General features: G+C 49.0%; 1 protein-coding gene across 1 annotated transcript in view; it reads left to right on the forward strand.

The window, feature by feature from the left end:
- The first annotated feature begins 391 nt into the window (after window positions 1-391).
- Window positions 392-14,587, forward strand: part of NOS1 (nitric oxide synthase 1) — a 92,764-nt gene continuing 78,568 nt past the window's right edge. Inside the window, exon 1 of the mRNA XM_081800950.1 lies at window positions 392-430. The gene's annotated coding sequence lies outside the window, so the exon portion shown is untranslated. The remainder of the gene's footprint in view (window positions 431-14,587) is intronic.

Below are 14,587 nucleotides of genomic sequence, written 5' to 3' on the forward strand. Positions count from 1 at the left end.
GGCGGCGAGCGGCGGCCGGGCGGACCCGGTGAGCCAGGGGCGCGCGCGGGGAAGCCCGCAGCGTCCGTCCCGAACTTGGGTTCGCTGGGGCGGAGGGAGGGGAGGGGACTCGGGAGGGGTGGGGGCTAGGCGAGAGGGGGCGGGGAAGGATCAGGGAGGCACAAAGCGGAGGGGAAGGGGAGGGACGCGCGCGACTCCCATCCGGAGGTGAGTGGGTGCGACTGGCGCCCTCCAGCCGCGCGGGGCGGCGGACCCGGAGGATTCGGAACCCGGAGCGCGGCGGCCGCGGGCGCCCGGGAGGAGGAGGTGGAGGAGGAGGAGGAGGCGGCGGCGGGCAGGCGGGCAGGCGAGCGGACGAGCGGACCAGCGGGCGGGCGGGCGGGTGCGCAGCGCCGAGAGGCAGCCCCGGCGCTGCCCGACTTGGCGGCAGGTGAGTTCTCGGCCCAGCCGTCCCGCGTCCCCTCCCTGTGCCCTGGGGCTCCCAGCTCCGGCGCCAGCCCCCGGTGCGCACCGGAGGCGCGGGGCTTGCCGCGCGTCCCAACTTGGTTCGGGCGACCCGGTTCTCCTCGCAGCGGGGGGCCCCAGGCTGGGGGCTCCGGGCCGGGGGTCGACGCGCCCGCCGCGCTCCAACTTTGCAGGGACCCGCGTCCCTCTCGAGCCGCGCGCTCGGCTCCGAGCTGCGCGCCCGCGGTAATGGCGGACCCCCTGGCACCGCTCGCTACCCACGGCGGGCAGCCCGCGGCTGGGGGCCGCCGGTCCCCGAGGATCGCCGCACCTGCCCAGCCTCAACTTTAAGCTTCCCTGCGTGCCCGGCCCCCCCCGCGGAGGCATGGCACCTGCGCGCCCGCGGTAATGGCGGACTCTTTGGCATTGCTAGCCACCCGCGGCGGGGGCCCGGAGGCTGGGAGGGCTCTGCTCTTGGGAGGCGTTGCTCCTGCCTGGCTTCCAACTTTGCGAGGATCCTCGTTGCGCTCCCGCGGTCATGGCGGGGCCGCCTGCGCCTCTTACTTCATCAGCCCGGGCGGGATTGGGGTGTCAGAGCGCCGGCTCCCAGACCTGGGAAAGTTGTGCCTCCCGCTCGAAAGAGGCTCTAGGGCTCCCGGCGCGGCCCCCGGACCGAGGAAGGGCGTGCTCCGCCGGGATCTGGGGCCAGGCAGTGCCCTGCGCGCGATGGCTTTGCTTCCAGGTGATCAAGGGTCAGGGCAGGGTCCCCGTGAAATCCAACTTCCAGGGCCACCCTAAGGACCCTTGGGCCCGAGGGTCCGGATAGGGCTCTCTGGACCGCGCCCTAGAGCCATAAGACCCTCGCCTCCACCCCAGGAGCACTGCGGCCGGAGCGTCCCCCGGCTCTCCGCAAGCTGGAGACCGCGCTTTCTGGGGTGGGCACCCGGAGAGAAGAGGCACCCGCTGAGAAGGCTGTAGAGCGAGGGCAGGGAGCTTTCGAGTGAGGTAGCGAGCTTGGGTTCTAATCCTAGACTTACCCTTTACTGGGTGTGTGGCCTCAGTTCTCTTGTCTGTAAAATGGGGAAAACGATTCCTTCCTCATGGGGCTGTCTTGGGGACATTAAAAAATTATGGATGCGAACGTAAGGTGTAGGGCAGGTGCTCAGTATGCGGGGAGTATTGCTGAGATTTTATTATTGTAACATCCCGAACCAGATCCAGGAGGCTCAAGGGTCAAGTGTTTCCTGCCAGTAGGAACTGGGGAGCCCCTTAAGGTCCCCAAGCTGTGGTGGGTTGCACTTACCGCTAGTGGAAATGAGTAGCCCAGGAAAAGATGCACAGGGCTCTTCCTGGCAGATGAGACACTCCCCCGCCAATCCCATAGTTTAGCTCAAATCCTTCACGAAGACCCCTGAAGAATGGACAAGTGGCTGGGGAGGGAGCACCCCCCAAGGCCGGGGGGGGGGGTCCCTGAGCAGAGAAGTGGTGCTGGTGAGCCAGCCCAGGGCACACGGTAGACCAGGACCTTGGAAGCGTGGAAGAAGGAACTGACCCCTCAGGCCAGTCCCACAGAGGAATGTGAAAAATCTCCCTTTCTTCTAGCCCTTTCTCTAATTGCCGTTGGGGCCAATGCTGCCCTTTTGCAGACTCAAGAGAACACTGATTTTCCCCATTGTTATTTTGAACTTAAAACAGGGAAGGGGCCTTTCGTGCCCCAGCTGGCAGGGTGGTGTCAATTCTTTTCTGCCCCTGGGCATCTCAGCAGACAGATTTGAGAAGCCTTGGCAAGAATCCTAAGGGAGGCATTCTGTCTCCCCACTTGCACCCCACTTAGGACACCACCCTAATCCTTATGACCAATCCAGAAGCCCCTGAAAGAGTGCACAGTTTTGCGCCATCTCCAAGGCACTGTCACACACAAGGTTTCCCTGGAATGTGCCCGGAATGCTCCCCAAAACTCCCCGCAGGTCACCAGTGCAGCAATCAGAATCCCATTTTGCAGATATGGAAGCAGAGACAGGTTAAGCCAAGCAACCTGCCCATAGTCGCCTCCCTGGTATGTGGCACAGCTGGAGACCATAGTCCCAGGTTTTGGCTTTTTAACCTGAGGGGTTTTGCCCAGGTCTGGACACCTAGGCAGTCTAAGAAGGTCATGCTCCTGCCCTAGCACCCACAGCCTCATTTCCTGATACATCTGCTCCCCCAGAGGCCACCCCAGTGGTCAAGGGCACGACTGTGTCTCCAGAAATTGTAATTTCTCCCCCAAAATCCCAGACGGCATAGGGAAAGTGCAAGCAGCAGGGTAGAGAGATCTGGGAAGGATCTTTGCTTGAGGCCACGCCACTTAACCTCTTCGAGGTTCAGTTTCATTATCAGCAAAATGAGAACATAACTCCCACAGGGTTGTTTTGAAGATTTTCTTCATCAAATATGTGAAAGATAGTCAGGAAACAATAGGTTTATGCCCAGATTGGTGACTGGGGAAGAAAGGGAACCCCAAGAAGGAAGTCTTCTGTGCCACAGTAGTGTAGATGTGGTTTCCAGACCCATCTGCCCTGTGCTTTTCCTGCCTCTTCTTTGTTTTCCCCCAAATGGCCAAAGCAAGCTTTCTGGGAGGCTGTCATCCACAGAGAAAGACCTTGCTGGAAAGGGTGAGAGGCTAGGAGTGGTGTGGTGGGGTAGTCTGCTCCCTGAGGGTCTCTGCATTTGAGTCTCAAGATGCTGTCCAAGGTACCAATTGGACAGTTGTCCCCAAACTTTCCTACTGGTGGGGATGCCGGTTTCCTAGGACATGGGAAGACCTAGGGGTTGGTTCACCTGGGTATTGTGAGCACACACAGGTTTGACTGTGCTACCTTCTTGGGGGTATGTTTGGGGGTGTCTTATGACAAGACTCTGTATATTGCCCGTCATTCAGTTTCTGTGGGTCTCTGCATGTCTTGGTGAGCTTTGGAATGTGGTTGAGAGTTACTGGCAACAATCTGTACACATTAGAACTGGAGGCCTTTTCCTATTGGAAACTGGAATGTGCAGAAGTTGAATTTGGCATTTTAGGACCAATTTTCACCTGGCCTGTTTGAACAAAGGGGCATGCTTCCCACCACACAGGTCAGTGTGGGTTTGTATGTTTAACCACACAGTGGTTGCAATGACTGTAGACTTGACCATTTTTCTCATTCTCATATGTGATAGCATTTAGACATCATCTAATCCAGAAGATGCCAAACATCAGCCCGGTGGCCTATCTCCATCAGAACCCACCAAGGTGCTAGTTAAAAGCAGAGATGCCAAATCCCAACCCAGATCTAACAAGTCAGTGTTTCCAAGGGAGACCTGAAGTTCCTGTATTCTTAACAAGACTTCTCCAGCAGATTCTAATGCCCTCCACTCTTGTCCATCACTCACATTTTAGAGATGGAGAAACTGAGCTCAGAAAAGGTGAGTGCCTTGCTGAAAGTCACACAGCACTGTATCGACAAAGCTGGGATAGAACCTTAGTGTCTTGACTCTTTGCCCAGTGCTCCATTATGATAACAACATGTTTACTCCAGGAGAGAGAAGCCCCATAGATTCCAAACTAAAAGGAATTTAATTACCTCTCTCTCTCTCCCAGTTATTGTCAGATTGTTCAGGAGGAACTGAGCAGGACCCCTTCCACTTTAACCTTGCTGCGCATCATCCCTGTGTCCCCGTGTAATGTTGGGCATTAGTCCCATTGGCTGATCCATCTGTCCTTAGAGAGGGGATTTCATTTAAAAGTGACCTATTGGTTAGAACTCTAGGCACCAAGTAACCACAGACACTAATAAACCCTGTCTAACTACCATTGATTTCACCAAAACAATTGGCTTGAGCTCTTTGACAGCCGAGTCAGCCCCCCCACCAACACTTGCAAGTCCTGCGTCTTTATGTCACTCACATGCCTGTTCCTCTGAGCAGTACCCAGCAATGCAGGAAAATTGAGTCTACTTGAATCTATTAAATAAAAATGATCCATCAACAGAAATTACCCCTAAGTCCCCAGTACAAGTGTAGCTAACGGGGTAAAACAGGCACAGGCGTATTTAGTGACGAGAAGCCGAAGACGAGCAGCAGTTATGTGTGGCTCTGCGGCAGACGTCAGCACGTTTGTCACATGTGTAACGATGAGTGTCAAATGGCAGACTCAGTGCCGGACCCCAAGGGCAGATGCCCAGGGCAAGGCGGCGTGAGCCCTGCTCTGACCAAGCCTGCGGTCTGGCCGGGCAGTGGGCGCCAAACAAGCCTTGTTACCAGGTGTGGTGGTTGTGCGGACAGATAGCAGTGCAATGTGGCATCCGGTATGGATGACTGAGGATATCAGCGTCGGGCTTCTAGGAGGAGGCAGCATCGCCGCTGGGAGGCTTCTGATTTGTAGCAACCCGCCCCACTGCAGTGACAGGGTCTCCAGGGTCTCCAGTGCCAAACTGGGTCAAGTGCAGCCAGGTTGAAAGGCAGAGTGCCACACTGAGAATCAAAAGAGGATGTCCTCTGGGGAAGCATCTACACCAGGCCCTAGCACTTGTGGATTCTGCGACTCGGGGGTGAGTGAGTTAACCTCTCTGAACTGCAGGTGTCGTCATCCATAAGATGGGGTTTCTAGCTACTGCATGGGGCTGGTCAGAGGACGCACACAGCGTGAGCTAGAGTATATGGAACTCTGGAATGGGGACAGCATCAGGCTCATGGTAATGGTCAGCACAAAGCAAAGAAATGCACAAAAGAGAGACCCCTCCATTTAGCCAGCTGATGTGGACCCTGCGTTTTGCCCTCACTCGGCCCCGATTTTCTCATCTGTGAAACGATTGTTAGCATTCAAAGGCAGCTCCATCCGGAAACCTGCAGATACGTTCTGTCTGGCTGGGACTCCTACAGGGTTTCATTTTGGTCTGGTTTTCCCTTTTTTTTTTTTTTTTTTTTTTTTAACCTTTAGGTCACAAACCCCCACCATTAAATATTGTTTATGTCACCTGCCCGGCCTTTGAAGACATTTCCCATTTACAACCCCTCAAAGAGCTTTTCCACTTTAACATTCTGTGGCTATCCAGACACACACATTTGTCTGATTCTCGTCCATCAGTTGGCATTCCTGATTTCTGCTGACAATCCCTGAAGAAAGCCTGCTCTGTGAGCACTGGAAACACAGGGCCGTCTGCAGGGGTCAGGTTCCCATTTCCAGCCTGGGCTGATTTTCCATGTCCTGTCCCCTCCCGTCACAAGATCACCTCTTCTCAGTTGGGGTTCCCAGGAAACACAGGTCTTCTTTTTGGCCACTCGAGCTGCTTTAGGAGTCTTGCCCTAAAGGCACCTAAAAGAAATTCCACAGATTATCAGGGGCGTCCCTAAAAGTGTCTCTGCTTCTGCTGGGAAATGTGGCCCACCAGCATTAAATAATACTCCGGAATCCCTTCCTTATTCAAGGAGAGCTAAATTGGGGATTTAAAAGGTGGGCCTTTCTGGAACCTGTTTCCAGGTTGAAATGAAGAAGGGAGCGTGGCAACTTTCAGATGCTGTGGGTGAGCAGTCGGTGCTTCTCAGCTAGAGGATTTCTTGATCATGAAAGAGAGTCTAGACAGCTGCTTTTTCATCGAACAAACAAGCCCTGAGCTCCCAGCACTGTGCCAGAACCCATGAGAGAAGTTAGGGCATAAAGAAGCGGAAGACACTGTCCCTACCCTCCAGTAGCTCAGGTGTCCAAGAAAGGGACCAACTTGCCATTAACTAGAGCGCAATGGGGTACATGGTGTGGGCAGTCCATCCTATTTGGTCATTAAAATAGCCATGTGGATCTCATCGTACTGTATTTCATTACAGGAATTTTAAGCACAAAAATGGAACCCAGAGGGATAAATCAAAATACTACTCAATAGCAACTGACATATTTGGGCATGTTTTTTCCTTTGGATTTTTAAGGCAGTCTCATAACTCTGAATATTCAATATCCAGTAAGGAAAATGAAAGCAATTATGTTGATGTAACCAGAATGCAGGTAATGAAAAGAGTCAATAACATCTATATACTAGTTTATTAAGATAAGTCTTAGCTGGAAAAACCTTCATTTGTCATTTCTTTCCTAGTATCACTGTAGTCACTAAAATAAAATCCTTTTGTTTCTCGCCAGGCAAGGTATAAAACAATGAGGCAGGATGGATGTTTGGGGTTGATATTTTTATTGGTTTTGATTATTTTTTTTTAACAAGCATGCAAAATTCCTATGTGTAGGTAAATGTTTCCTTAACTACTGTCTTCAATGCACAGGATTTCTGGGGGGAGGGAGGGTACCTCCTTCAAGACTTGCCTTCCGAAATTATAGATTTCTTTCTGACTCTCCTGCCCGGTGATAGCTCAGTGGGCGTTTAGGATGCATTTGCATTTCAGAAACAACAAGAAGTCCTTGGGAGCCACATTTTGTAGTTAGAATGGGTGATTACATGGGATGAAATCATGTGGAGATTTTGTTTTGAGGAGGGGCTCTTTTTCAAAACAAAATGGCGTAAACAGACTGGCTTTTTTTTTGTTTGGTCTGGTTGCAAACTGGTGTCTAAGTCAAGCATTGTGCCCTGTGCACTTCATCTTGAGACTCTGATGACAAGAACCAGCCCCATGAAGCCAAAAATCTTCCTGCTCAAGAACCTCTTGACGGCCTCTTGCCATGTGGCAGATTGGCTTCTCTCTCTTGAGCAGTAGGGACTAGATTTACTACTTCAATTGCCGTTGTTTAAAACACAACATTAACTGAATATTTGGGGACATTTTGCAAAGGATGGTTAATTTCCTTAGGCACAACAATGGTACTGTGGGGTTTTGTGGGAGACTGTCTCTATTCTAAGATATGCATGTTTAAGAATTTAGGCTGAAGCATCACGACATCTGCAACTTATTTTCAAATGGTTCAGCGAAAGAGAGTTACAGATAGTAGCATAGATAGATAGATGAAGTCAGAGAGAGGTGACAGATGGATGGGTAGATGGATAGATAGACAGAACAGACAGACAGATAGAACAAGCAGGGTGAATATGGCCAATGCCAAGAGTCGTCAACTCTAGTTGGAAGTTCATAGTTGTTATTGTACTATTCTTTTCAATTCGCTGTGCTTAAATATTTCATAATAAGTTGGGTGGCAAGAATAGCTTTAGGCTTTCCTCCGGGTTAAATTTTCCCAAGTTTCTTACGAGAATAACATTCAGCCTCCTGATCTCCGTCCCCCTCCCCACACACGCAGACGCACACACGCACACACACACACATACACATGCTCATGAGCACTGCTTTTCCTGGAAGAAATAATCCTGCAGTTTAGCAGAATGTCACTGTTTTCCATGGCAGCCTTTCTTTACATTTTTCCCTCAGCATTTTAATTAGGGCTGTGAGTCACTGTGTTTTATGAAGGCTGGTGACAATGTCATTTACGGCTGCTTAGCATCCCAATCGAGCCCTCTTCTGCGGTGCTCATTACATCAGGGGCATTGAGCAGTGAGCAGGCGACACTTCTCTCTGTCAGCAGCAGAACAGGCTCCGGGCCTCTTGAGGAATTCAGAAATGAGCTTGAGGTTCGTCCCTGGAATATCTCCCTGGGTCCCGTTTTCCACTGCTGGGCTTTATAGCCCTGGTGTGGTTTGAATGCATCTCCGCTCCAGAAGGTGATCCAAAACTGAGGATTTGACATCCTTCTTGGAGACAGCAGGCTTTTCTCCCAGGCACAGGGGTCTGACTTGCCCTGACATCGGCTCATGGATGAGCGAGACTCCTCTGGATATGAGGTGACAGCAAGGAGGCAGGATTCTGGAGCCCATCCAAGCCTGATTCAAATCCAGCCACTGCTACTCATTCACCCTGTGACCTGGGGCAAGCTATTTCATCTCTCTTTAAACCTCCTTTCCCTCTTCTGTAAACATGAGGATAACTCCACTTCACTGGGTTATCGGGACCCTTACATACTTGGTGCCTATTGGGTGCTCCATACATTTATTCCTAAGAATGAGAATCACCGTTAGGATCATCCGTGTAGACGTGCTACACCCTTGACCATTGGGGTTGCTTCTGCTATTTCCTCGTCCCTAGACCCAAGGTGCAGTGGAGGTGAAAATTTGTCAGCCAGGGTCCAAGAAGGACATGGGAGACACCGTAGCTGTGATGCTTTGATTCCAAGATAGGGTAATGAAAGCGTTATTTAAGGATACGGTTTAAGATGCCAACAAGGGAGAGTGAAGCATCCAGGGACAAGCAAGGGGAGCAGGGAGTGACGACCACCACAGGACTGATGGAGCAGGGGGAGGGAGCCTGTTACCGAAGCCCTCTGGGCTATAGGATGGGGTGTGGGGAGCTCTCAGCAGAAGCTGTGCTAGGAGGAATGCAGACCTCTCCAGACCACAGCACTGACATGGCATGGAGCCCCCTCTCTCTCCTCCTTCTCATCTCCTTTGTGCCTCCCATTGGCCAAACCCAATCAGAAGCCAGAGGACAAGGAGCCTATTGATATCCATAGAGGTTAGCCTCCTCCTGGGGCCCAGAGAAGTTCAGAGAACAGTGGGGAATGGACCTGGGGGCAGAGGATGGAGAATATCCATCCCCACACAGACAAGGAAAAGAGGAAGACCTCGCTGATAATCAGGAAGAAAACCAACCCCAACTCGTCAGCTCCGAGCGGAAACATGCTTCCCTCATCTGGGATGTGCTAGAGTGTCTCCAGTTTTCTGTAGGATCCCCATGAAAATCTCAAAACAAATCGGGCCTTTCGCTTTCATTTCAAACACCAAAACGCATCCCAAGGTACTTTGAGGAAATGGGAGTGAGCATTATAAAATCAAATGAACAGTTTCAAGGCATTGCGACTTAACCAGCAAATTGTAGGGTAGCATCTCGGGTAAATAAAGCCTCCAGTCTACTGAGGAGGTAAGGCTTATTGGAGAAGCTGCTGATGCAGGTTTGGTGTTCAGTCAACAAGTAACCAGTTTAGTGTCTGTTGAATGTCCACTCCGTGTGGCTCTGAGCACGTAGCTGGAGGTGATGGCCAGGTGTGTCATACCTGCCAGGTGCACACCTCATGAAGCAGGGGTTCTTGGATGCCAAAGCAAGGCATTCTTCTAGTGGTGCTATCCCAGGGACCTTAAAACTTCATTGCTGAGGAGTGCATCAAACTTGGAGGAACTTTCTTGGTGAAAGCCATGTGATGGTGTAGAAAGACCCATGGAGTGGAAGCCAGGAGGCTGATGGGGATGTCCAGCAATGATGATAGCATGGGCCAGCATCCTTCATACACCTGCTGAGGGCCAGGTGCTGTGCTAAGCGCTGGGCTCACCAAAGCACAGCTTCTCCAAAATAGTAAATTATGGTAAAAGTCACATAGCATGAAATTTCTCATTTTAAAGTGTACAATTTAGTGGCATTGAGGACATTCATTGTGTTTTACAGCTGTCACCTCTATCCAGCTCCAAAACCTTCCATCACACCAGTGGGAAACCTTATCCCCACTAAAAACTGAAATCACGTGTTCAGGCAAAAACGTGTACACAAATGTTCACCTGTCATAGTCAACAGGTGGAAACAGCTCAAATGTCCACCAACCGATAAACACAATGTGGCTTGTCCATACAATGGAATAATATTCAGCCATACAAAGGAATGACTCACTGTTGCATGCCACAATGTGGATGATGCTTGAACACAGTATGCTAAGTGAGTGAACCCAGGCACACAAGGCCATATATTATAGGATTCCATTTATATGAAATGCCTGGAATGGGCAAATCCATAGAGACAGAAAGTGGTTGCCAGGCACTGAAGGGAGGGGGCAGAAAAGGCAGTAGGGAAAGAGTGCTTAACTTGTACCCATTTTAAAAAACTTTTTATTTTAAAGGAGTTTTAGACTTACAGAAATGTTGCCAAATAGTGCAGCGAGTTTCTTTAGACCCCTTATCCAGCACCCCCTAATGTTAACGTCACGTCCAGTTTTAGTACAACTTAGTATTAACTAAACTACAGTTTATTTGAATTTCACTTTTCCCACGAATGACCATTTTCTGTTCCCAAATCTTATCCAGGATCCCGCACACTTTCAGTGCTCATTTCACCTTAGTTTCTTCTGATCTGTGACAGTCTGTCACACGGGCTTCTCTCATGAGTTTGACAATTGGGAAGATTACTGGTCGGTTACTTTGGAGAATGTCCCTCAATTTGAGTTTGTTCGGTGCTTTTCTAATGATTGGAACAAGATGGTATCCATTTTTTTTTAATTTGCTCATTAAATATTTGTTTTGATCCGTCATAGAAAAACATAGCTGACCGCTTTTGTACCGTGATTTCACAGATGTTATTCCTTAGGATGAGGCTATAGTAAGGATTTAAGGTAAAAAGTGAGTCAGCTCTAGGGAAAAATAGTAGCTAGATGATTGCCTAGGGTGAGACACAGGTCCGGCACAAAGATATGAAGGTGGTTAAGACCGGTTGGGGAAACACGACACCATTTTATGTCATCTTCACAAGAGCCTTGCAAAGTAAATACTATTATTTGCCATTTTCCAGATGAGGAACCAGAGGCACAGAGATGCAAAATGTCTTGCCCAAGGCCAGCTAGTCAGTAAATGGCAGAGTCAGCATGTGCAGCCAGGACCTATAGTCTTGACCGTGACAACCCCCCGCAAGCGTTCCTTGCCACCTCTGTGATGTCAGCTTAGATGCTGCTCATGGTGGCGTCCTTCTCTTTGTGATTTTACTGTAGGGGGAAGTTTGCAGAGCTCTCTTCAGTAGGGCTGAATCAGAGGGAAAGGTGTCACTCAGAGCTGGGGGGGATATGTCTTTTTTTTTTTCTTTCTTTCTTTTTTTTATTCTTATGTTAATCCCCATACATTACATCATTAGTTTTAGATGAAGTGTTCCATGATTCATTGTTTATGCATAACAACCAGTGCTCCGTGCAGAACGTGCCCTCCTCAATACCCACCACCAGGCCAACCCATCCTCCCACCCCTCTCCCCTCTAGAACCCTCAGTTTGTTTTTCAGAGTCCATCGTCTCTCATGGTTCGTCTACCCCTCCGATTTCCCCCGCTTCATTCTTCCCCTCCCGCTACCTTCTTCTTCTTCTTTTTTTTTTTCTTAACATATATTGCATTATTTGTTTCAGAGGTACAGATCTGAGATTCAGCAGTCTTGCACAATTCACAGTGGGGAATTGTCTTGTAGGGGCTTAGCAGGTACACTGGTATAACGGAACAGGTCAGGTAACCCCAAGGTAGAGTCACTAAGGACAACAAACGGGGTCTTGGACTGTGTATTCCCTCTAAATGAAGAAGGGAAGCTGGTTTCCGTTCAGCTCTTGTTGGAATGAGTAGGCAGACTGGTTTGACATCAAAAGTGAAAGCTCCATTTACAGAGAAAGGTGTCACTCCAGGAAGGGTCTTTGTAAACGCACCAACTTGAGGGAAGAAGTAGGTAAGGAGCTAAGGATGATGATTATGTGAAATGCCCTACCATTCTCGGTAGCTTTAACCCAGGGACAATGAGGCGGAATGAGCATCAGCCACAGGGCATAAGCTGGGACAGATGCAGAGGGCTCTCAGGAAGGTGGGCATCTGTCAAACACCTGGATCAACCAGGGTCACCTGTGGGAGGACCCAAGTCACTAAGCACATATGTCCTTCCACGGAGCAGCTTTTAAAGGTGACCTTCCTTGTTTCCCTTTAAAACTCACTACATAACAGGGGTCCCACAGGCAAATAAATACCCGCAGGTGCCTGTCAGGAAACACATGAGTGAGGGGGGCTGCATGGGGGCCCAGGGGAACTGGAGAGCCCATGCCCTATCTAAGGGGGGGGGCGCGCCACCACCCACTCCAGATGTTTGCTGACATTCAGGAATACAGACCCAGTCCTTGTGCTCCTTCCAGTGTTCCAAGAAAACCAGGAATTTGCATTTCACATGAAATTTCCAGTTTTTCCATGGTGGTACCCAATTAAAAAAAAAAAAATGTCTTTAGCTGTGTTGACCAAATGAAACTCATGTGTCGTGCCTACGGGCTCTTGTTCGTAGCATCTAACCTGAGACTTTCTGAAGCAAGTGATATCCTGGGTCTAAAGCACTTTTGCACAGAACGGTTTCTAGTTTAGGTGAAAATGAAATTTCATTTGTGATGGCCATTTTTGCAGGTAGTTGGAAATCTGCAATTTTACTCAGTTCAGCCTAATATTATTGCTCCCTCAAAGCTTCATGGGACTGCAAAAAAAGTAACACAAGCCTTTAGAGGCAAAGTGGACCAATGGTTCCCAAGCCATAATGTGCACACCAGTCACCTGGGGGAACGCAGAGTCGAATTCGCAGGGCTGGGGTGGGGCCTGAGGCTCTGCATTCCTAACCAGCTCTCAGCTGATGTTGCTGGTCCGTGGACCACACCATGTATATCAGGCACTAGACCATGTCCATCACTGGTCATTTTACAAACTACACTGAGACCCTCCCTCTTTGCCTCTCCTTTTCCTGAATCCAGGTGTTCTTACCCAAATATGTGAGGTCTCATTTATTTGTTCTTTGATTTGTAATGGGCCATGTTATCACCTCCCTGCAGCTCCTCGACAGCAAGTGAGCTGATACCGACCCTGTCTTCCTGCATGGCAACCACCAGCCAGAATGGTGCTCTGGATGTGGTGGCATGGATGCTTCAGTTCTCCGCTCGTCCCCACTGCTTCCTCCCCACTCCCACCCGGGCTACTTCATTCAATGGCTATGGACTCAGAGATTGAGACTCTGATTTATTGAGCACCTACTATGCGCCGGGCACCTTGCTGTGCACTGAGGGCACAATAGTAAACCAGAAAGCCATGATCCCTGTCTTCAAGGAGCATAACAATGTCATAGTTCATTTAGGATGATATGGTTTTGGAACAAAGTCATTACTCAGTAAAAGCTGAGCAAATGAAGGAGTTGTGGCTGGGGTCCCTGATACTGTGATCCTTAGTTTTATTTTATCTTTTATTTTAAAAACTACATTGATATTTATGGCTCTGTTAATCGATACTAAATAAGCATAATCAGGGTTTTATCCTAATTATGAATTTGACCTTTTAAATATTTACTTTGACAAGCAACTAGGTATGGGGTCTGTGGATCCCTACAGAGCTCTAGGATACCTAAAAATCCTGGCATTGCATGCCAGCTTTTGTGATGATTTTCCCCTCCCGTCACCTGTCATGGTGTCTTCACACCCCCGGTTATCAATCCTGGATAGGCAGCTAATAATTGGAGGAGGTTCATTAGGAAGGGCAGGATAAGGAGATACTGGACTGCTTGGGCTTATTTTGAATAATCAAGAAACAATATAACAGACATGAAAGGCATCTACCAAGAATGCTTCACCTCACATCAAGAGATTAGCATTACCGTCAAATATAGGACCCTGAATAAATTTCCGAATTTCATGGGGGAAGCAAGGAACATGAGCCTGTAACTTGAGTTTGAGAAGAAATGCAAGAGACCTGGATCCTGGCTCTGACTCCATCTCTAAGAACCTTTGGCAAATCCTTCCCTATCTGTAAGCCTTGAACTTCTCATCTGTAAAATGTAAGGTTGCTTACTGAGTTATGGAGTGCTTAGAAAATCATATTATGGACTATCTCCCCATATAAACATGCATATGCACACACACAAAAGTTGTGCACACAATTCCAGGATTGTCAGGAATCCCCGAGCCCTGCCAAGGGTCCATAGACTCCATATTGTAAACAATTGAAATAGAAAACCCTACGGTCCATTTCAGCCAGCAATTACTAACATCATAAGTGGTGATCAGGCCAACTGAAATAAAAATACATAGTAGTATTTGAAAAGTGGCAACAGCAAAAACTTTGAACTGTCATTATTTGTAGGTGATAACAATTATCTGCTTAGAAAATCTGAGACTAAAATTTACTGGAGCTAATAAGAGTTCAGTAAGTAAAAAATAAAAAGCAAAGACTTTGAGCTCAGACACACTTGGTTTGAATCCCCATCATTGACAGTAGCTGGATAAACTTCTATGATATAATTAACCTCTTTGAGCCTCAGTTTCAACATCTGTAAAATGGGCATAATACAATCATGTCCTTCATATAGTTGTTGCAAGGATGCAATTAGATAGTTCAGTGAAGTGTTTGCATA

The sequence above is a fragment of the Leptonychotes weddellii genome, chromosome 13 (assembly GCF_054177405.1).
Source record: "Leptonychotes weddellii isolate Sample4059 chromosome 13, ASM5417740v2, whole genome shotgun sequence".
NCBI lineage: Eukaryota > Metazoa > Chordata > Mammalia > Carnivora > Phocidae > Leptonychotes > Leptonychotes weddellii.